General features: G+C 48.0%; 1 protein-coding gene across 7 annotated transcripts in view; it reads left to right on the top strand.

The window, feature by feature from the left end:
* The window catches only part of LRRFIP1 (LRR binding FLII interacting protein 1), a 146,037-nt gene that overhangs the window by 1,084 nt on the left and 120,572 nt on the right, over nt 1-24,381 (top strand). The gene's annotated exons all lie outside the window — the stretch shown is intronic.

Here is a 24,381-nt window from a genome sequence, read left to right as displayed (position 1 = left end):
CTGCGCCAGAACCACTTCTCAGGTGTTTTTACTTGTAAATACCTGATTTTGCTTTTATGGACACATGGCTGTCAATCAGTATTTGTTGAATATTGAATGAATATTGAATGAATATTGAATGAAAATTGAATTTTCTTTGTATGAGAAGGAAAAGGGCTTTCCAGGCAAACTCCTATTCGTCCCTTAAAGCCCACAGTGGGTTTGTGTTCTCTGTAGGAGCATCCCCCCACCCCTGGCAGAAGTCTCCCTGCTCCTGTCGGCTCCTCTGTTTCTTGCTCCCTACCCCTGGCGTGGTAGTCACGTTGCCTCAGCATTGCTGGTTCACCTGTCTGTCGCCCTGTAGAAGGTGGCCCCCAGGCAGGCAGTGTCTTACTCACTTTTGTATCACCAGAGGTCAACACAGAGCCAGCCATATAGTGGGTGCTCCCGGGTGTCTGCTGCGTTAATTAATAAACAAAAGAAATACAAGGCGCTCCAAGTACATTCGGCTAAGTATAGACGTTTGCTAAATGTAGGAGCTTGAAGATAGTCCCCACGCCAGTGAAGACGGTCATTTATGTATGTATTTGACCGTAAGACCAAACAAGTGTCTCTGGGGGGCCAGAGGGGACTGATGACCCGTGGGCCTTGTCTTTCCATCAGTGGTTGCAGACAAAGGAATGAGAAGAAGGGGAGTTCCCCAGTCTATCTCGTCTCTGCTGGGTTTTATAAAAATAGATTGAAGGAAAAAGCTAGGGGATGCTCCCTGGGTTCACAGCCTTGAGGTCCTGAGTAACAGGGGACCCACCATCCTTCCTCCCAGCCGGGGAGACTCAGGTGGCGGTGACAAATTCAGACTTGGGAGTCAGACCTGGACTTTGAAACTGCATACAGCTCCTCACTGGCTGTGTGATCCTAGGAAAGTGAGTCATTCATCCCCGCTCAGCTTCTGTTTTCTCATCTCTAAAATTGGGGAAAGAAATCCCCCTTGGCTGTCAGGATTAAAGAAAGTGAGTATTGTACAGAGTGAGTAACTAGGTAATGTGAGAGCCACTGCCACGCATGTCCTCCCAATGCAACTGACCACAGAATTGGCTGTTACAGGTGCTGAGTGACATGTATCTATACTGTTGCAGGGAGAGGTGCATCATTTTATGTTTTACTACAAATTGAATTCATTTCCCAACTGTGAAAATTAAAATCACTGTTCCAATGGCAGATATCTATTCAGTGTCAAGTTCTTGAGAGTTCTTATAAAAATTATAACAGAGTTGTCTTAAGTTCAGGACTTTCTTCTTTGCTCATTGATTCAACAAATACATGCCATGCTTTCCAAACCCCTGTGCTAGGGAGACTGGGATTCAGGGGTGGACCTGAAGAGGATCCACTCTTGAGGAGTTGGGTCAGAAAGGGGTCTGATCTGTAGATCAATAACAATAATAGAGGACAGGAAGAGATCTGATGTTAAAAGGTCATGAATATTGTGCCCTGAAGGTTTGGAAATGAGAGAGTTACAACTTATTGATGGGACTAGGGATGGCAATCAGAGGCGGCTTCCTGGAGGAAGTGGCATTTTGAGTTATTCTTGAAGGGACAGAAACCCTGACCTGGACTGGCCTCCACAAGGGGAAATACATTGGCTGGAGTAGGGATTCTCAGCTAGCCTCCTCAGCACGCTGGCCCCTTCTCTCCACGGCACCTCTGCAGCTGGCTCTGCTGGGCCATCCTCCTGCTGCAGGTGGCCCCAGCCTCAGGTTGACTTGCTTCTGGCAGACTGGCTGTTGCATTCCCAGGGTGCCCCTCGTGAGCCCACACCCAGTCTCTTCCGGTGGCTGTCTCCTGAGAGCTTGAAGTGTCTTGCCTGACAAACCTCCATGTGTCTCCCTGGCTGCTCCTGAGCCAAGCTCTGTGACCAGAGTGGTTGACTCAGCAGCCCACACCAGCCCTGTGGCAACAGGGGGGCTCACATCCTGTGACCAGTCAGGCTCATCCTGGAAAGGGGGGGAGTTGGCTGCCCCTGAAGTGCTTGGGGAGGTGTGGAGGCCTGAATGAAAATGGGAGTGCTCAAGAAAGGGGCAGGAGGTGGGATGGCCTCAGGTCAGGCATCCAGGAATGTGCGCTCTAGAGGATAAGTGGAGCATTCTAGGTGGAATGATGAGGCCCGAGTCATGGGGCAAGGAGCCCAGAGCAGGAGGGGAGAGTGGGGGTGCAGGAGCCCTGTGGAGATCTGGCCCTGCAGAGGGGCTTGGACGTTCCTGGGTGGGAGCGGGAAGCAGTGACGTCAAACAGTGGAAGTGATACATTTAAATTTCTGCAGTTACATTATGACTTAAGTTTGCAGTAAATGGAGTGGTAACTTTAAAGCACTGTAGATGCATTAGCACGGGTAGCTTGTTACAATCTCACTCCCCCGTCGGAGGTGGAAGCTAGGCAAGATGTTGTCAGGAAGAAGGTCCAGTCTGCACTTGGAGAAGCTCATCCCACTGACGGCACGAGCACTGTCTCTCACGTTCCAGGGAGAGGTGTTTTGAAAGCAGATGTATTTTTCTCTCCTACCGCGTTTAACATTCTGCTAATGGCTTTTGGTAGCATCCCAAATCCCTCATCCAGCCTTCTGCCACTGAGTGAAATGTGGCTCTCACGACGCTTGTGGCAATTCCAAGTATTCCTCTCCAATGGAGAATGCCTTTCCCGACACGAACAAAGTCCTAGGTGCACACCGCGTTGGAAATGAGTGTGCGGGGCCTTTACCAGTGGCCGTGAGCTTGTCATCCCCTCTGTGGCCGCGAGCGCTGGGCAGATTCCCTTCCTCACTCACAGCGCAGCGCCCTCCCCCATGACTGTTTTGAGGCCTTTTCTCCAAGACAGTGCCGCTGGGATGCCCCTCCTCTGGGCGCAAGATCCCCGCGGGGGTGCTGGTGGTGCCCACCCAGATCCCCCCATTGGCAGTACTTGATTCCCTGGCCTGTGAGTGCTGGCTGTTCTGGGCTCATGGCCGCCCCCTTTACTAGAGAAGTGCCCATGGCCGCGTAGGAGTCACTTTGTGACCCCCCCCCCCACCCCTGGGGCAGCTCGAAGCTCTTGACCGAGGGCTGTGAGGAGACAAAAAGCTCCCCCCCCCACACACACACACACACACTGGCCTTGCCTCAGGGTGGGACCAACACTGTGGTGCAGTGCCCGCTCCAGAGCTCCCTCTGGGATGGGGCTGAGCAAGTGCGGGCTCCAGCTGAGGCCACCTCCTTCCCTGCCCTTGCTGTTCCCTCATCCCCTTCTGCTGGCAGTGCTCCCTCCATATATCACTCACATCCAAATCCTTGCCTCAGGCTCTGCTTCTGGGGACCCCAACTTAGGACAACCCCCATGCCTCATTCTGGGTAGTCACCTAAATATAGGGCATTCCAATCCTAAACCCCCCTTTCGTTTGCTGTTTCCCTCCTGTCCTTCCCAAATAGCCCACACAGATCAGCCCATCTTGAGGGACCTTGTCTCCTTTTCTCCTCAGACCTCAAGGCAATTCTAGGGCCAAGGTGGGGGTTGGGTGCGCAAGTTCTTTTTCAGAAGGGCCCCAGAAATCTGGCTCGGTTTGGAACCTTCTCTTCAGCTTCCTCTGGCTCCAAGCAGATCTGGCTCCTCTGGAACTGTGCAGTCCAGGAGTGACCCCAGCTGGCATGATGCTCACTCCTGGTCTCTTCGTGCAGTCCCCTGTCCTCAGGTGAGGTGACGCTGGGGCCAGCATTTACCTGAGCACAATCTTGATGTGGCACTTGATGCTACAGCCCATTTCACTTCATTTGAACCTCACCTTCAGATCTGTTTTCCAGATGACTTTGCTTTTCTGTGGCTGACCAGTGGATAAGAACCAATTGGACACTGACTGGATGGTGTCACCCAGTGGTGCCAGTAGTTTGTGTCCAGGGGCAGTGGCATGCCCCTTCCTTCCAGGGGGTGGGAAGAGGTGAGGGGGTTAAACGCCGGGCAGTGCACAGACTGTTCAGAAGGAAGAGCTGTCCTGCCCCAAATTCTAACACAACCACCACGGAGTAACTCTGGGCCTTCCCTAGTGGGTCTTCCTAAACAACACACACATCTTGGTGTTTCATCAATGAGCATTAGGAATGTGACAAGACAACCATTCCTGGCAGATTTTTATCACAAAGTCTGAGCTGTCACAGGCGTTGCAAGCAATGCGCCTGTGACCTTGGGCTATTTCTGTGATTCCCGACAGGATGGCTCTGGTTGGAGGGGGAAACAGAAACTCAGCTGTGGACAGTCCCGCTGGTCTCTGATGGCTTGTGGGCCCCACCCCACAGCTATTTCTGTCAGAGAGCCAGCTGTCTCCCTCTCCCTTTTCTGGGTGAATCCTTAATGATTCATTGGTTTCATGGTTAGGGCTGTGATCTGTATGTGGACGACATGAAGAAGTTGTACTTTAGGATGGAACTCAGGGGACCTGGATTCTGGGTGAGCCTGTCTCCCATGAGCCTTGTCAGAGTGCAGGAAAGGAAAAGGGAGAGATGGGAGCTGAGGCTGCTTTTAAGGCCCACCGGGTGCCAGGTCCTCCCAGAAGCTTCACTCCCATAATTATACTAACTGCCATCAGAAGAGTTTAGAATATCTCTGTTGAACAGAGAGACGGGCTCAGAGATGCTAGGTGACTCCCCTGAGGTCATCTAGTAACTAAGAGGTGTCAGCTCATCGTCCAGGCCATTTCCTGGATCAGTGTCTTGGCCCCATCCAAGGCCCTATTCCAGGCAGCGTCCTGCTGTCAAGTCGTCTTGCTTCCCATCTCTGGGACTATTGTCCCCAGCTGACCTCTGAGCCATCAGGCATAACATTTCATGGGAGAGTCCCATATTCACTGCCTTCCTCTGTCTCTTTTCTCCTTTTTTCATTCTTTCATCTTTTAAAAATTAATTTTTATTTAATTAAAGTAATATATGTTTTTACCCTTGTCCCATATTCTCCGGCCATTCTCCACACAGCAGCTGGGTGATCCTTTTAAACTATGTCAGATCATGTCACTTTGCTGATTAAAACTCTCCGATGGCCTCTCATGTGGCTCAGTAAAAGCCAAATTTTTCAGGCCTTACAAGACCCTAAATGATCTGGAGATTATCTCCACGTTTATAAATAATATGCATATGCACTCTTTTTATTGATGTTTCAATTTTAGATACTATCTGTTGGCTCCCTGGTTTGGAGGATGAGGACTTGGTATTCGTGGGTCCAGCTCAGGCCCTCTCCCACTTGTCTCTCTCCTCATCTTTGCACCATAGTTATGTTGTAGTTTTAGGTTAAATAGATAGTCCCTGGTCAAACAACAGACTGGTAAAGAGTGTGTGTGTGAGTCAGATTTCCTGGATTCAAATCCTGATTCTGCTACTTATTCCGTGACCTAGGGCAAGTTCCATAGCCACTTTGTGCCTCAGTTTCCCCATATGTAAGATGGGAAATTTCTAAGAGTATAGTTCTCACAGAGTACAGTTCTCTTGTGAGGGTAAACAAGACATTTCATGAAAAGACCTCAAAACAATGACTGACACAGAGTAAGTGCTAGTGGTGGGGATGTAACGTGGGAGTGTTAACTGCAGAGCCAAGGAGTGTCCTCTATGTCTTCTTTGCTTGCACAACTTTTTGCTTTTCCTGGAGTTAATTGTTTCTTTTTTTTCCCCCCAATTGCTCATCTTTCCACATATCTATCATATCTAATTCTTCACAAACTTTTCAACCGCACCCCTCACAATACTATTTTCTATATGATTACACAAATCAGATAATCTCTTGATTCCATTTTATTGCCTCCCGGAAATCTACCCCCTGGGGCCTCTGTCCCCTAGATCTAGTCTGCTCTGGGTCCCCCGGGATTTGCTGCAGCTGTCATTTCCTTTGCCACCATTCTGAGAATTCCTTCTGTCACTTTTCTTTTGTTGTTGTCATTGGATCTCTATTTGCTGGATTCTATATCATCTTCTATCTTGGACTACTATCTCATTTTGCTGGAACACATTCTTCAGTAGCTTTCTGAGAGAGAATGCCTTTTCATTCAGTCTGGAAATTTGTATCCTAAAATTCTGGGAACTTGTCTTGAAGTTTACGTGTCTGAAAATGTCTTTATTCTATCCTCATACTTCATTGACAGTTTGGCTGAGTATAGAGTTCTAGGTTAAAAATAATTTTCCAAAGAATGACAAAAATTTCTATGCATTCTTTGAAATGATTTCCACAATGTATTGTTAACTGAAAAAAGCAATGCGCAGAAAGTGAAAATAGCATACTGTCCCTTATGTGAGCAAGGCTGTAATTTGCCTGTATTTGCATAAAGTACCACTGGCAGAACACACAGTAAAAGGAGTGTGGGATGTAAGGGGAAGCAGATTTCTCAAGTATGACTTTGCATACTCTTTTGATGTTTGAACCATCTGATTGTATTACCTATTCAATAAAATAAACTAACAAATATCAAAAAAGTAAAATTAAAAACTATTGTCTACCACAATTTTAAGGCTTTTTTTTTCCATTTTATTCTTGCTTTCCGGATTGCTTTGAGAATTTTGATGCCTCATATATTTTCAGTATCTTGTCTAATATCAGCTTTTACTCTCTAGAAGCTTGTAGAGTCTTCTGTTGATCCTCAGTGCTCTGGATTTTTTTTTTCCATTTATTGAGCATCCACTGGGTTCATTCAATCTGGAAATTTGTATCCTAAAATTCTGAGAAGTTGTCTCGAATTTTTTCCCTCCCATCACTTTCTCTATTCTTGTCTAGGAACTCCTGTTGTTGGGAATAACTTCCTTTTCCCTCTCATTTTCTGGTTTTTTGTCTCTTGGTGATACTTAATGGGAGATTACTCACCTTCATCTTCCACTCCATCTACTAAACTTATCTGTTCTGTACTTAATTTCTGAGAGTTTTTTGGTTGTTTTTCTTTGTTCCTTTTTTATAGCATCCTTTCTTGATTCACTAATGCAGTATCTTTTCTTATCATTCTGAGGATGTTCCTTTTAGTTTTTGGTTTTTTCCAGAACTTTTCTTTTATTCCTTGCATGATGGTCTGTTTCTTTTTGTGCTTTGTCTGTTTTGACCTCCGTCTTTCATCATGGAGCCTTTCCCACGTGTGTGGTGATCCTTGGCCATTTATTCAGATGGGAGAATGAGGCACTAAAAGCTGTGAGAACAATTTGAGCAAAGGCCAGAAGGGGAGATGCCACAAGATGTGACCAGGACACCACCTGGTGTGCAATGGGGTGGCTGAAGTGTTGGCCTCAGACATTAAGTAGTTCCTTGGGGCACAGGCACACAGTCTGGGCCTGAACCCCAGTCCCCCTGTCTTCAAGGTCAGTGCCCTTGACCATGGTGTCAGTGTTGGGAGGAAACGTTGCTTAATACTAACAAGCCAAACTTCTCTAATTTGGTACCTATCAGTGGAGTTTTATCTTGATTAAGGGGGCGGTAGGGATTGAGAAGAAAGCTGAAAATTAATTTGACACTTATACTAGAGAAAAATAATTAACCTCTAATGCCCATTCAGCCCAAACAAGAGAACTGGTCATTATGATTTTCTTTTACTGAGGGTGGAATAAATGTCAAATTAGGTGAGCAAAAGAGCTGAGTTATAAAAAAATAAGATTTTCATAGCTTCAGGCATCAAGTATAATTCGTTTGTTTGGAAAATTCTCTAAGATCTGAGATACACTTTCCGTAAAACAAATATAATATACCTGGAGACTTTAGGTAGGCAGAATGTGATACGGTCTTGGCAATGCGGAAACTCTCGGATCAGCAAGTATGTAAAAGCCAGAACTGTTCAGGGCCTCTGCTGGCAGATCGTGTTGCAGTGTTTCCACCCACTTCTTGGCTTGGGGGAGTGAGTGAAAAATCACACAGTGGTCATGATAATATTTAAACATAAACAACCCAGGAGGTCGTTATTGTTCATTATGCTTTTAGTCTTTGTCACCTAAGTTTATCAATTTTTTCCACCCTTATCCTTGATTTCTTTTATTTTTTACCTTCTTTTATGATAGCCCTTAGGCATATGAGAAAATGAGGACTTCTCCAGGTTGACACTCAGAGAGATGGCATTTCCATGTTGATTGAACAACTAATATGACTCCACCCTGGATGTCCTAAGAGATTGCTTTAAATTACCCCGGATATATTTTTAAATCATCCAGAGCAGTGCTGGCTTGTGGGACTTTCTGCGATGATGGAAATGCTCTGTCTCTGTGCTGTGTGTTATGGTAGCCATCAGCTCTGTGTAGCTCCTGAGCACTTGAAATGTGGCTAGTGCAACTGAGGAACTGCATTTTAAATATTATTTAATTTTAATTCATTTAAATTTGAATAGCCACCTATGACTAATGGCTACCATATTGGACAGCATAGCTTTAGAGCAATGATTATTCTTTGTTGAAATATGCTGTAATAGAGGTATGTGCTAAAGGCAGAATAGTCATTGAGTCCCATGGGGCTGTATGTCACTCATGATCGGGCATAGAAGAGGAGTGAAATGACAATGCAGGTAGACAGGACTGATCTACCGCATGCGGGAACCGAGTCCAGCATGGGAAAAATGTGCAGGGTAGTGGAAGGAGCAGTCAGCCTTTTTAAGTTGTGTGACTGTAGGCAAGTTAACATATCTGAGTCTCCTTTCCTTTGTCTGTGGAAGAGGAATTATATTATCCGGGGTGGTTGTAGTAATGAGTTGTGCCTGGGAAATGCAGAGCAGGCTGCCTGGTGTCTGGTGGGTGCTGAACGGTGGCAGTTTTCTGCCTTCTGGTGGCTGTGTCTAGAAAGAGACAGCAGCGCTGCTCGACTGGCCAGGACGTGCCCAGGAATCATTGACCCAGTGGCTGGGGTGAAACGCATCCTCATAAGATGAGGGTTGAGATGGGGGGGCACGGTGAGGGGAGAGAAAGGAGAGTGACCTATAGGAAAGATGTGAGAAAAATATAGGAAAGACAGGCCAGCCCCGGTGGCCTAGTGGTTAAGTTCGGTGCACTCCACTTCGGTGGCCCAAGTTTGGTTCCTGAGGGTGGACCTACACCTCTCGTCTGTCTGTGGCCGTGCTGTGGCAGCAGCTCACATACAAAAAGAGGAAGATTGGCAACAGATGTTAGCTCAGGGCGAATCTTCCTCAGCAAAAAAAAAAATAATACAAGAAAGACAATCTCCTGTGCGTGAGGGGGATAGAGACGGCCATCGGGACTGGTCAAATGAACTCAGGGTGACAGCACGATCCGCTGCTGCTTTAAATACACGAGTATCGTTGGTGTCAGAACCCTCTGGACTCTCCTATAGTTCAGAGCATGTGTGCAGTTGAGCACTGAGATGGAAAGGACCCTCTGTCTTCAATAGTATTTTTGCTTTTTGGTCTTGAATTTAAGAATCAACCATAAGATGCCGTCAGATTTTTCGAGCTGCTTCCTTGTCAGGCAGCCAAGCCTTGGTGTCGTGCCTTTGGTTAGCTTCCTAGAGATAACGGGCCTCTTCACCCAGGCCTCGTCCCGCGCTGTGTATCTTTGGGCTTATCTGACCTCTCAGAAGCGACTGCATTACCTGCCTATTTTTAACCTGTGTCTGGAGCCAGCTCCAGAGCAAAACGGCCACACAAGTTTCAATGAGGTGGTGGCCACACGGTCTCCCAGCTCTTCATTTCAGTTTCTCAACTTTTCCCTCTTACTTTTATGCCGGGGTTTCTCTGCCGCGGCACCATTCACACTGGGCCGGATAATTCTCTGATGTGGGGGCTGTCCGGTACATTGTAGGATATTTAACAGTACCCCTGGCTTCAATCCAGTAGTGACAACCAAAAATGTCTCCAGACGTTGACAAATGCCCCCAAGGGACAGAACAGCCCCTATGCCAGGTCTGTACCTTGAGCTTTGAACCGCTGGCCTCAGCTGCAGAAACCTGGATCCTTTACTCTCGGCTCTTAACCGTGCACATGGCTGCGCTCCAGGAGGGCAAAAAGTGTGAGCTGACCAACTCACGTTCTCCTTGGAGTTTCTCCGTTCAAATCTCCTAGGAATTAGGAGGGGCCCGCATGCCCTGGAAAGCCGTGGTGGAGCAGTGTTAGGAATAGCCGTGTGGACTCAGGAAGCTGGGACAGCAGCTGCAAATTTGATTACATTTTGCTGTGTTCCAGCGGGTGCTCGAGTTGATGGCAGGTGGGAGACATAACGGGGGGACGGAATGAACCTTGAATTGCAAGTACAACAGTAACTTCTTGCTGCCTCTGTAGAAGATAGGTGGTCCCGAAGGTGGGGCTGGTGAGAGGTGGTCTTTTGAGTGGCATCCTACAGGGCCGAGTGGCTCCTTTCTGCTTGTGGGAGATGCCCTCTTTCTGCTGATCTTGGGTGTGCTCGAAGCAAGCCTGGTCCGTGTCAGGCCTCACTCAGTTGGGCCACAGAGCAGTGAGGCAGGAAATCCGTCTGTGCTGGGTGTAGCCGAGGCTTGTCTTTGTCTCCAGGAAGAGGCCCAGGCCGGATGGCTCAGGTATGCTTCAGGAATAGCGGGGCCAACCAGTGGTGTTCAGGAAGCTGCTGCTGTGAGAGCTACTGAGAGCCGGCTCTGCCCAGGGGTCAGGTGGCAGCAAGGTTGGCATTCCGAGCCGGTCAAGTCCACACACTGCCCACAGGCTGTGCCTGGTGCCTGCCGGCTTCACGCTGGGGAGTCAGCAAGAGACTGAGGAGGGAGAAGATGCTGCTGGGCGCTGCCTGGGCATGGAGATAGGTGCTTCCGCCTGCCACCTCGCCATCCTCTGGTAACCCTGAGGGAGGCATTTCCATAGGGGCGCCCACCGCCTGGGAGAAAGGGAGCAGCCTGGGAGAAGCATCAGGCCAGTAAGTGGTCAGGTCCAGGCTGATGCCTCTGTCCGACTTGAAGGCCCCCAGACGGCAGGGGGCCCAAGCTGCCGCATCAGTAAGAGCCTGGAGGCCTCCGTGGCCAGGCATGACGCAAGCGTACCTGCCTGCATCACCTGCTCACTCAGGTGTGCTGCGGGAGGACGGACAGGGAAGACCCCCCCACTTCAGCCTCACTAGTGGGGGTGGTGCTGGAGGCCTGTTAATACTCCAGAGCCCAGGGAAGCCCCCTAGATCAGAAGGGGGCTGGATGTTGGACAACAAAAAGACCCTTTTACAGCAGAATCATCCCCATGTCTCCTAGAAGGCGCGTTGCTTTTGTCATTCATGGCTGAACTCTTCCAGTAGATCACCAGACAGTGGTCCTGGGCAGGGTGCCCTACTGCAGGCCTGGGTATTGGCTGCTCTCAGCAGGACACTTCCCTTTCCTTACGGCTTGCCTGTTCTTTAGAAAGTGGTGTGCAGCCTCCTTCTCTCCATTCTCCAGTTCCCAGTGAGAGAACGTGAGAATCAGCGGCAGCCGGATGGCTCACCCTTCCTCCGCCCGGGGCCTTGACTCTCTGATTCCCTGGCCCCGAAGGCGTGTGAGTCACTCCTCAGCCTGCAGGGAGGGGACGGGAAGGGACTATTAACCACATTAATGTTCTGTGTTCTGTCATATTCTCCTCCATGGTTTAGACATCTGGCTTCCGTTTTTATGTATAATTTGCAAAGAAAAATGCACACACAGGGGCCGGCGGGGCAGCGTTGTGGTTAAGTTCGCGCGCTCCAATTCAGTGGCCCGGGGTTCGCAGGTTCAGATCCTGCGACACTCACCGCTCATCAAGCCATGCTATGGTGGCGTCCATATAAAGTAGAGGAAGATGGGCATGAATGTTAGCCCAGGGCCAATCTTCCTCAGCAAAAAGAGGAGAATTGGCAACAGATGTTAGCTCAGGGCTAATTCTCCTCACCAAAAAAAGAAAAACACACACAGAATATCCCTCTCCTTAATTGAAAATTCAGCTTTAGGATTCCTTTTGGTTTAATAAATCTTTTACTTTGATTTTTGTTTTTGTGAATCGTGTCAGTTTTAATATACAGTTGCTTAACGACGGGGACACGTTCTGAGACCTGGGTCACTGGGTGATTTCATTGTTGTGTGAACAGCATAGAGTGTACTTACACAAACCTAGATGGTACAGCCCACTACACACCTAGGCTACGTGGCACTGATCTCATGGGACCACTGTCGTCTGTGTGGTCCATCATTGACTGAAACGTCATTGTGCAGCACAAGATTGTACGTTTTCTTTCCTAAACATCTTTTCCAACTTTCCCTAAATAGAACATGGCAGTTAAATTATACTGAATATGGGATACAGTGGGAGGATTGCCTTGCAGTTTAGTAGGTTGTATTCTGTACTATCCAATTGCTTGCTTTTTAAATATGATTTAATATAGACGTTGTAAGAGGTAAAAAGCGTAACATATAATATACACCATATATTGTATTTGTTGTTGGTGCTGTTGAGTCTATGCCAACTCCTAGGGACCCTGTGGACAGACCCTGCCCAGTCTTTTTGTGCCATCCTCTCACCTTCCGGCACTGTATCAGACAATGCTCTGCTGCTATTCATAGGGTTTTCATGGCCAATGTTTTGGAAAGTGGGCAGCCAGGTCCTTCCTCCTGGTCTATCTTAGTCTGGAAGCTCTGCTGAGACCTGTCCTCCACGGGTGACCCAGCTGGTATTTGAAATCCCAGTGGCATAGCTTTCAGCATCACCGCCACACGCAGCCGCCACAGTGTGACAACCAGCAGATGGGTGGTGTGGTTCCCTGACCAGAAACGAACCCAGGGCACAGTAGTGAAAGTGCCGAATCTTAACCACTAGACCACCAGGGCTGACTACATTTATATTGTATAATTACAATTAATTCTGTTTATACAGTTTTTTATCCGGCTTTTTAAAATTTTGAATCGTGTAGGATAAGGGTACACCTGGCCCTTTAGAGACATCATCGGCATCATTTCAGGTGCGGTCATGCTCCTTTTCTTAGGCCCTTGCATGTTCACTGAGAGATGACTCATTTCTTCAGTGGAGATGTAAGTGGGCCCAGCTCTGCCGCTAACTGGATCGGGGGTGAGGCCCCTTCACTGTCTGGAAGCTTCAATTCCTCGTCTGTAGCATGAAGACATAGCAATTGGGAGGACACGTGAGATGACGACTGTCAGTTGCTGAGATCTGGGCCTCCCAGGTGAGTGCCCAGTTCCCTCCAGCCTCACCTTGCCAGCTCTCCCTCCTCCCGGAGGTCACTTCCTTGGGGAAGCTCACTGCCTGCCCATCTCCCACCCCAGGTCTGAGATGTGCATCCTTCCTGAGTGTTCCCAGCTCCTCCCTTCACACTTATTGGCTGGGTTGCTATTCTCTTCATTGGTTCTCTTCTCTCTATTGGACCGTGTGTGTCCTCTGGGGGCTGTGCCCGGCCATATTGCTAAGGGACCCCGTACCTGGCACGCAGGAGTCACTCAAGAACCACCTGGTGAATGGATGCTGGTTGAGGCATAAATGGGAATTCCTCTGCAGTTTAGTGGTGACTAATGTCTTCGTATGAATATGAAAACCTTTGAATGTGGCATTTTTCTTCCAAGTGGTTTAAACTACCTTTGTCAAAATTCATGCATGACTTATATGGAGTGGGTTTCATTGATAACTCCTTCTAAATCCTGACAACCTCATCAGTTATCAGAATAGATCAGGAAATAGAATTGTTCTGTCCTCGTATTGATAACTTCATCAGAATTGATCAGCAAGAGGCCAGCACCACCCAGAAACCACACTTGTCCCCAGATGTCACACTGAACTCTGCCACCGGGCCAAGTCTGCGTTAGTTACTTTGAGTTTCTCTTGGCATGATATGAAGCTTTTAGTATGGTGGATGGCATTATGGGAAATGGTGAGACCAGGAACATAAAATTTCCTCCTAATTCCCATGATTAGAGATATTTTGCATACTCTTAAGAAAAGCTTTAGGAGACCTAGGGAGAAAATGCAGCACAGAGAGTCTGAGTCAGAAGACCTGGGTCTGAGGCCCAGTGTCACCATTTACTGGCCATCTCAGACAAGCCACATGGCCTGTCTGAGCCTGTGTTCCACTGTAAAGTGGAGGTGATAATGCGTGGCTGTGAGGACTAGATGGGGGGTACAAACAGGATGCTCAGGACCGGGAGCTCCTGCCGTTCGTCAGAGCATCCAGATCTCCTCACACACACCCTCTGAAACCAAGTGGAGGATTGTTCTGGCCACAGACCATGTGTGTGCAGTGGCCACCTGCCTGTCCCCACATTGAAAGAGATCTGGACCAAGAGACAGAGGCCTGGATCCTGCCCTCAGCTCCAGGCTCTTCTCCAGACTCCAGCTCCAGGCTCTAGGCTCCAGGTTCTGGCTCTAGTCTCCAGGCTCTAGGCCCCAGGCTCCAGCTCCAGGCTGTGGCTGCAGCTCCAGGCTCCAGGCTCCTGCTCCGGGTTCTGGCTCCAGGTTCCAGCTCCAGGCTCTACTCCAGGCTCCAGGCTGCCTCACGGGGAAGTGGGGAGGGGGAGGGGAGAGTGTGCTGAGGGACAAGGCCCACTCAGCTTTGGCCTCCTTAGCTATAAGGATGGATAATGCCTACCCACTTGCCTCACAGAGTTCACGTGAAGCCCAAATGAGAAAACATTTAAGATAATGCACACAAACCCTAAAGGGCTTTGCAAATGTAAGATGGTGGTGGTATTATTGTCAGAAAAGTTTGAAATAAATTCTCTTTTTTTGTGAGGAAGATCGGCCCTGAGCTAACATCTGCCAATCCTCCTCTTTTTTTGCTGAGGAAGACTGACCCTGGGCTAACATCCGTGCCCATCTTCCTCTACTTTATATGGGACGCCGCCACAGCATGGCTCTACAAGCAGTGCGTTGGTGCGCGCCCGGGATCCGGGCCGGCGAACCCCAGGCCGCCGCAGCGGAGTGCACGCACTTAACTGCTTGTGCCACCGGGCCGGCTCCTGAAATAAATTCTTAACACCTAGATGTTCCAGGCTGGTTTGTAGCTGCTTCTGAACTTGGGTCGGTGTGCTCATTGGCCCCAACAGTCATGAGTTTTTCTTTACACAGGGCACTCGCTGTGTCTTTTTTGATGATGATGTTACTTTCTTCTAAAATTGGAGGAGGAAGCAGGTGCAAGGCTGGTGTGTCCCTAGGAAAGGTGGGAGGTAGAGGTGTGGAGAGACGGTTCAAGAACCATGGCCCAGATGTTACCCACACGTGTGTCTTCTCTGGCCTTTAAGGCCCCTGATCCTTTCAGGTCCACATGGAGGCGGGGAAGAAATGGACTAGAGTCACCATCACCATGACAACCACAGATCCCCGCCAGCCCAGGCTTGGTGGGGAGGGGGCTCAGGGGTCAGCAAGGCCCCCAGTTTTCTCCAGTCTTCACTGACATCTTCTTATGTCTCAGATTGCCTACAGTCTGATCCTGTGTGTGGTCTGCACAACACAGGAAAGCAATAAGTGTGGTAAGACCTCATCTCATACATGAGAGCAGCTTCTATTCTTTGCACATGGAGGGTCCTGTCACTTACAAAAGGGTGTCATTGAATCAAGCCTTTTCTCAAGGGCAAAGGAAGGCTCCGGACTCCTCAACCTTTATTTGGACTTTGCAGTGATGGCGTCTCTTTGGCTCTGTGCCTTCTCTTACATTTTGCAGATGTTAACTGTACAGCAAAGACCACTGGTCCCTCACGGGGTGGAATCAGGTCAGCCTGTCACCTACATGGTTCTAGTCCCTCAGATGGGGAAGTTCACAACAGTTTCTCTGAAATAGCAGCTATTCAGTTGCTCAAACCAGCTTTGAGAAAACAAACACGTTGGGTTGGAATTGAGGGCGCTAATTTTACCGCAGATCAGTGGTTCTCAGATGTGGCCTCCAGACACAGTACCCCCACCACTCAGAACTTGTTAGCAATGCTGCTTCTCGGGCCCCACCCCGTCTACTGAATGGGAACCTCTGGGGGCGGGGCCCAGCCATCTGTGCTCTGCAAAGCCTGCCAGGGGAGTCTGATGCACACCAGAGTTTGAGAAGCGCTGCCTTAGGTCCACCAATGCCATTGGTGAATCTGACTGTAAAGCTGAGGAATGGCATTTACACTGATATCCCGGGTTAGGATAGGACAGCTTTTTCCTGCTCAAATGCCCAAGGAGTGAGTGGCTGGGTTCAGTAACAAATAAGAATGTTATCATAACCTCCAGGCTGGTGAGACTGGTGGTGGGGGAGCTGGCCCTTCTCGCAGGCTTCCCTCCGTCCCTGATAAGAGCCTGGCCGTGGCGTCCAGCCCCAAGGGTCAGCCTCCTAGCACAGCAGACACTCAGGGAGGGAGGGAGGGAGGGAGTATGTGAACAAATGAACGAATTAATGGAAGGATGGATGGATGGATGAATGAATGAATGAATGGAATTAGCCCTACTTCACGGTAACATTTGAAAGTTCAGATTCTTTTGAAACTAGAACAAGATTTTAAAAGATTTTCAATGATCTTTTATGTGTAAATGAAGATTTACCAGAAACCTGTTGCCAACAGGATCTAATTTGGCAAGGTGGTGATTCTCTGAAATGTAACCTTTTGCTTCCACCTCACCGAGGCCAGCTTGGTTCGCGACCTTCCCCGCTTCATGTAACAGGATATAGAAGGAGAAATGAACAGGAAACTCTCAATTTTTTCCCGGCCACTCTGACAACTGTTTCCTCTGTCCAAGTCCTGGTTTTTTTGACTTTTTCTCCCTTGTGTTTCTCCACTGACTTTTTTTGTGATGTATGCACTTGGAAAAACTATTTGAATGATCCTGGTGATGGGACTTTTACTTCATTGCATGATCAGGTTGCACGGCTTACTGCCAGTGCAATGAGCTCGCATTCCCTAAAAAGGCCTTCATTGTGTCCAGGAAAGCTCTGCTGAGGTTGATGGCACCCTACCAGGGGCTGAAGTAGCTTGGGTAGAACATTCTCCTGTGTGGCTTCCTGTTGGGGAGCAGGGTTTGGACTGGAGGAATTTAGGTGTATTAATATACCCTGCCAGGTGCAATAAATAGCTGTCTTTGCCTGACCTTAACCTCATGTATATGCCATGGTTTGGTTTTAAAAGCCCTGTGCACACCAGGAGTAACTGGAATCATTTGGAGGGGAATGATGCTGGTGCTGACATGGTAGAGGCAGCTCGGAGGGTGTGCAGATGGAAATAAACACAATAAAATGTTGGAGATGCGCCTTGTGAAACCATAAGCTTAGCTAGTTTGATCATGAAGAGAAGACATAACCTGTTGTAAGAATTTTTTTTTGTCAACTAAACTACAGACTTTATATGGATTTCCCAGTTTTTCGACTAAAGTCTTGTCTCTGTTCTAGGATCCATTCTGGGATCCCACGTTGCATTTTGTCTTGATGTTGCCTTTGTGTCCTCCCATCTGTGGTGGTTTCTCAGTCTTTCCTTGTCTTTCATGGCCTAGGCACTTTTGAAGAGTATCAACTATGTATTCTGTAGAATGGTCCTCCATGTGGATTTGCCTGATTAGACTGAGGTTACGGATTTGGGGGAAGAATTCACAGAGGTGAAGTGCCCTTTTGTTCGCATCACATCAGGGGCACATGATGTCAACACGACTGATCACTGATGCTGTCAACCTTGACCTCTGGGCTGAGGGGGGATCTGCCAGGTTCCTCCGCTGTAAAGTTACTATTTCTCCCTTTCTCTACTCTGTCCTCTGGAAGTGAGTCATGAAGGCCAACCCATCTCAGGGAGGGAACTTCTGCTCCACGACCTGGAGGGTGGGGTATCAAAGAATGTGTGGTCCTAGGTTAAAACCATCACTTTGAGGCTGTGCAAATATCCTGTGCCACCCTAAAGTTCATCAGTGGGTAAGTAATTCATTTTTAAGTGTGAATAACAAAAACAAGTTATTTGGTATAACCAGTGAACTTGAGAACAGGGATTGGGAAGCACTCATGTATGTTGTGGGGCCCAGCGTGGCCTGACATGGCCTCTTCTTGGCCGAGCCCTGTGGCCTTAGTTGTTTCTTCTCACTGCGGGGACACCAGCCGTGTCTCTGGGTCCCCCTGACACCTTGGAGTGTTCTGCTCACTGCTGGGCATGTGGACACTCCAATACCTTCCTGCCCCACATCCAGTCCCCCTTTTCCCACTTTCCACCAGAGCCACAGCAGAGACATGCTCTAAGCAGCATCTCCATCCTCTGGCTTTCTCTGTGGTGCAGCCAGGAGAGGCCATGCTCCCTTCCCAGTGGAAGGAGATTGCTTGAGAAGATAATTCTGTTAACTTGTTTTTTTTTTGAGGAGGCAGGAGAGGGGCTAGTGGGTCATTATTTGAATGACGGTCCTATATGATGAACAGAAAGAATAATAACGTCTTTCCTCTTAACTCATTGTCTCTTTTCATAATCGAGTCATTTATTGCCTCAGTTTGAGATGAGATCTCAATTTGTAACAGCACAAGTTTCACTTGGAAGTGCTCTTTGGTGTGTGACATGGATAAAGAAATCTGTCAGCAGAAAACCATCACCTTTAGTTAGCCAAAGCTTGTTTGCCAGGTAGACCTAAATAACTGCTCTTCAGCAGACATATTTTTTGCTAATTTTGTTTCCTGCTTTCTACTGTTAAAATGAGTAAAGACTTAAGGCTGGTCCCATGGCATAGTGGTTAAGTTTGGCACACTCCGCTTTGGTGGGTTGGGATCCCAGATGCGGACCTATGCCACTCGTCAGCCATGCTGTGGTGGCTACCCACATGTAAAGTAGAGGAAGATGGGCACAGATGTTTGCTCAGGGCAAATCTTCCTCAACAACAACAACAACAAAAAGAGTAAAGACTTGAGGGGAAAAGTCTAAAGGAAAGAAGGGAAAATACAGTATATGTCTTTTAGAAATTATCTTAAATAACAGTGAGCAATAAAATGTGAGAAAGATCAAAGAAAATGCAGAGCAGACTATTAAAAACGAACTGTCTTGAATTGCAGAGAATTATAAACTTTTCCCAAGAAGACGTCAACACTAAATCCACAAGAGGCAGCCTTCGCTGGATTCTGGGGAGCATTTAGAGTTGCAGTTCTTCACCCCTAAGATTCTGTGACTGTTGTTTCTTTTCCTTGGGTTGATTTTGCATTGTGGGCCCCCTTGATGATGAGATCAGAATAACAACAGAGGGAATGGTGGTAGCAGTTAACATTTACCGAGTGGTTAATTCCCTTTGATTAACTCATTAAATCTTCACGGTGATGCTATAAGGTAGTGCACGGACTGAATATCTGTGTCCCCCCAAAATTCACATGTTGAAGCCCTAACGCCTAGTGTGGCTGTATTTGGAGATGGGGTCTCTAAGGAAGTAATGAAGGTTAAACGAGGTCATAAAGGTGAGACCCTGATCCAGTGGGATTGGTGTCCTTATAAGAAGAGACACCAGAACGCCCTCTCTCCCCGAGCACACACAAAGAGGCCGTGTGAGGGCCGGCCCCGTGGTTTAGCGGTTAAGTGCGCGCGCTCCGCTACTGGCAGCCCGGGTTCGGATCCCGGGCGCACACCGACGCACCACTTCTCCGGCCATGCTGAGGCCGTGTCCCACATACAGCAACTAGAAGGATGTGCAGCTATGACATACAACTATCCACTGGGGCTTTGGGGGAAAAATAAATAAATAAATAAAATTATTTAAAAAGAAAGAGGCCACAGCCAGATGGCGGCCGTCGAAAGCCAGGAGGAGAGCCCTCACCGTAAATCACACTTGCTGGCACCTGGATCTTGGACTTCTAACCCTCAAAACTGTTATTTAAACTGTTGTAAAAGTTGTTTATGCCCAGTCTGTGGCATTTTGTTATAGCAGCTGAGCAAAGACAGATAGATACTGTTATTCCCATATCAACAGTGAAGAAACAGTCATCGAAAGGAGCAATGACTTGCCTTCTTGATCTGTTGGTTTTTCCTTCACTTCTGATGGTTTTGCTGTATAGACTTAGTGAAATGTCCAGTTCATCAAGCTTCCTGGCAATTATAGCTTTATCATAAATCTACCCGGTTATGACTCCATTCCCATGTTTGACTTTTTTCACTTTGAATTCTCTTTTCTTTTGTGTTAATATTTGAAACTTTGTGTCATCAGGATAGGCTAGGTTATGATGTGGTAACAAATGCCCCAAACAAAGGCCTAAAACATCAAAAGTTTCGCTCTCACCCACAGTAGACACCCATCACAGCTCTGAGGGGCCTCGGCCCACTGTAGCCTCACAGGGACACTGCCTGTAGTGACTTCCTTCTCATGGCTTCCACGGTCATTGCAGCAGTGGGCAGAGACCGCAGTGACTTGCTCACTGGCTCTTAACACTTCTGTCCCTGAAGTGGCACACCATTTTGGGCACAGATGGTGGGGAGGGTGCTGGGCCGACTCCTCTTCATGCAAAGCAGAAAAGGGAGGAAGACCATCAAAACCGACAATTGAGACAGTATGTAAGCACACTGGTCTTTTTTGCTCTGTTCTTCTTTCTTTATTTGTGTTCCAATATTACCCTCATTTTGTTCCCGTGTTAAAGTTATATTTGAGTGACTTAGTGCTTCTCCACCAGCTGTGGACGGAGGCCAGCCTTGAGCCCCGGCCCTCTCCCTGGATGTCCCACACAGCACTTGGGTTTTAAGAATGCAGGCGACTAGAAATAGCTACAGCTGCCCACCACGTCTTCCCGGCAACTGCGGACTCCTCCGGACACCATCATGCTCCTCTGTCCCCATTTTAGGGATTGTTCTCTTCTGAAATCATGTGGCAACACATCCAATCTGTGTTGTTTCTAAGTGTCCAGAGTGTTCTTTGCAGTCTGGTGTAAGAGACCTTCAGTTCAGAAGACCTGAAGCTTCGTTTCACCTCTTAGGATATTTGTTTTGTGAATTTGGGCAAGTCACGTAACCTCGACTTTTCTTTGCATCTCTGGCCTTCTGGCGATGAGCAACTGAAACCATTTTCCTAGGAACCACCTGCACCCCCATCTCCACCCCAGCCCATGCAGTGTAGACCTGGAGGAACTGGAGGGTGCATGATTATCTGCAGAGGGCCCCTCAGAGCAGGAAGTGATGGTGGGGTTCCAGGGGAAGGAAGGAAGAAGCACTGAAATCAAGAGGTTTATTCCCTCTTACTTCATTTTCTGAAATTCCTGAAAGACTTGTATCTTTTTAGGATTTTTCTCTTTCTCCCTTCTGGCCATGCTATTGCAATGAGACGCGTCAGTTCCGCTGTCCTGGCTGCCCCAAAGCAATTCTCAAAGTGGCTGCGACTGACAACTGAGAGGTGGCCTCCATTCCTTGCCTCGCTGCCATGGTCAGCATCGTGGCTGCAGGGCCCCGGGGGCTTCTGCAGGAGCGGGAGGGAGAGCTGGGGCCACAGTCTGGGAGCACCCCCCGCTTAGCTCAGAGCTGGCCGCCTACAGCCTGGCCCCGGAGCAGGTCCCTCTCCCCCATGGAATGAGCACTATTTAATTAGCTCTCCTCAGCTAGGAACATGGTGATGTTAGATGCAATTATAGGTCAACCTGAGGGCATTCTCAGTGTATTTTTAGATTTTATTTTCTAAAAAGAAAGTGATGTTTCTCAGGCTGCTGTCAATGTGGACTGCGAATAACGTGTTTTATTTTTCATTTTATTCCTCTGCTCATTGCCTCCCCCTCCCTCCCGTGGTTCAGAACAGCCACAGGGTCCAGCACCGCTCTGGCCTCACGAGCCCTGGGTTCTCTTTTTGTTCACTTACCTTTTCATTCATTTATTCATTCCTTCTCTGAGTCAACAAATAAATTTCTGACTAGCCCCTACAGGTAGCAGAGTGCTGGGGCTGTAGAAGGATAAGGGGTGGTCCTTATCTCGACAACCTGCCTTTCAAATATCCATCCGTCCACGGGGCAGACTTTTACTAATCATGTCCTCTGTGCCAGGACACAGCCCTGCACGAGACAAAGTCCCCGCCCCCTGTAACCCTAAAGATAAACTTGTGAACTGGCAGCTCTGTAACATGTCAGGTGTTGAAAAGTGCTGGGCAGAAACGCAGAGGGAGAGGTATAAGGACGGAAAGTCCAGGGAGGGATCCCTAATGGGGTGACGTTCCAGGCAGAGGGAACAGCAGGTGCAAAGGCGGCAGGATGTGAACAGGCCTGAACAGGGAGGCTGTGTGGCTGAGCGGAGTGAACCAGGGAGAGAGACAGCTGGGGGCTAGCTCCTTTGAGGCCGTAAGGCCACTGTAAGACTTGAGCTTTTCTTCCTAGTGAGATGGGCAGGCTGTTGGACAACTCTAATGGAAGACTGGCCTGCACTGCCCTATGTTTTAAGAGGATTCTTCATGGTCCTGCCATGTGCAGGACTGCCATGGATGGCTATGCAGATTGTGCACTGCAGAACCCCAGAGCACCCTTCAAGCTGACTCCTGTATGAACGGCCGTCAACTGCCTGAGCGAGGCTGGCTCTGCATGAGGAGCAGACTGGAGGGGGTGAGGGCAGAAGCAGGGGACCAGGCTGGGTGCAGGTCAGTGACCTGGAGGGAAAGGTGATGGTCGCTGGACCAGAGTGGAGACCTGGGGCTGGTGAGAAGAGGTCAGATTCCACATGCCTTCTGTGAGTAGAGCCCACAGGGTTTGCTGCCAGATTGGATGTGGGGTGGGGGAGAAAGAGACACCAAAGATGACCCCAGAAGTTTTGCCTTGAGGGACCAGAGGAGTGGATGTTGAGTTTGACACAAGCTAGTCTGGGAGCTGAGTAAATGAAGGTTTTAGGGGGAAAACCTAAGAGAGGCAACTCTGTGTCCCCCACCTGCTCCTCTGAAATGCTCATGGGTCACCCCGAGGTGTGGACTTCTGATTAAGGGAACTGAGAGGCTAATTCATAGTCCCTAAGGTGGACATTAAAGTTAATTTCTACAATGTATATCACACTCTTTAAGTTGGAGGTTTTTAAAAATGAATTTTAATATAAAAAATTTCAAACATACCCCAAATTAGGGAGACTGGTACAGTGAACACCCACACATCCATCACCTAGAGTCAACAAGATTTGCATGTTTGCTTCATCGAGCTCTTTTTTTCTTTGCTCACAGTAAGCAAATTCCAGACACTGTGTCACTTCACTCTTACACACTTCAGTGTGCATGACTTTCAAAAGGAATGTCTTCTTATATAACCACATGCTCTCATGCTTGGCAAAATTGACATTAATTCATTGGTACCCTCTAATACCTAAACATAATAAAATTTTCCTAATAATCTCAAAAATAACATTTTACCATTGCTTTCTTTGGAACAGGATCTACACAAAGTTCACACATCATGGCTGGGTATTCTGCCTCCTAAGTCTCTTTTGATCCATGGAGCCCCCCACTGCCAGCCCTGTTATTTCAGAAACTAGGTCACGAGAACACTGGCCCATCCTACAGTCTAGATTTAGCTGTTGCCTCCTTCTGGAGTCATTTGACTTACTCCTCTCTCCTCTGTATTTCCTGTAAATCAGAGTTCGCTCTAGAACAGTGCTGTCCAATAGAAACGTAATGCGAGTCACACGTGTAATTTTCTATTAGCCACATGAAAAAAAAAAGTAAAAAGGAATAGGGGAAATTAATTTTAATAATATATTTGATGTAACCCAATATATCTAAAATAGTGTCATTTCAACATGTAATCAATAAAAAAATTATTAGTTAGCTATTTTACATTCTTTTTATCCCACTAAGCTGTGAAGTCCAGGGTGTACTGTGCACTGGCAGCACCTCTCTTTGGTAGCTCACCTGCTCAGGAGCCACGTGTGTCTGGCGTGCACTGGGCAGCCCAACTCAGGTGGCTTCACCGGATTCTGGTGCATCTTTCCCTCGTAGGTGCTGCTGTGTGCTTCCTATTGTGTCACATCAGAGGTCCTCAGTGGTGGTCCCACTCTTGGTGATCAGTGGATGTAACTGGTGACAATGGATCCTTCCGTTATAAACTTGTCCATCGAAAAAGAAGTGGAGCTCCCACATTCTGAGATGGGGAAGACTGGGAAAATCAGGGAGTCAGGAGTTGAGTTTCGCACACATAACATCTGAAATTCCTAGTGGACAGCCAAGGGGAGAAGTAAACAAGGCAGTTGAATATGAATCCAGAATTCAAGAGTGATATCTGGGCTGGGGATATAGATTTGGGCGTTGCCAACCTGTTGACAGCATGAAATTAGATGAGATCACCAAGAGAACAAGGGCAGTGTTGAGGGGTCACTAGAGTGAGGAACCAGGAGGGTGGGCTGAGTACTGTCCCAGATGCCCAGTGAGGAAGGTATTTAAAGAAGGAAAGGATCACCTGTGTCAGGTAACACCTGTGGGTCCGGGATGGTTAGAGCTGAGAGGTGCCCATTGGATTTGAAGGTCACCTTGATGAGAGCTTGTTCGGTGGAGTAGTGGGAGTGGACACCTGATTGGAGTAGGTTCAAGAGAGAAGGAGATTCCTCAAAAAATTAAACGTAGAATTACCA

The sequence above is a fragment of the Ceratotherium simum genome, chromosome 37 (genome assembly GCF_057802395.1).
Source record: "Ceratotherium simum simum isolate JZ-2026a chromosome 37, ASM5780239v1, whole genome shotgun sequence".
Classification (NCBI taxonomy): domain Eukaryota; kingdom Metazoa; phylum Chordata; class Mammalia; order Perissodactyla; family Rhinocerotidae; genus Ceratotherium; species Ceratotherium simum.
This window is presented reverse-complemented; position numbering and strand designations above follow the sequence as displayed.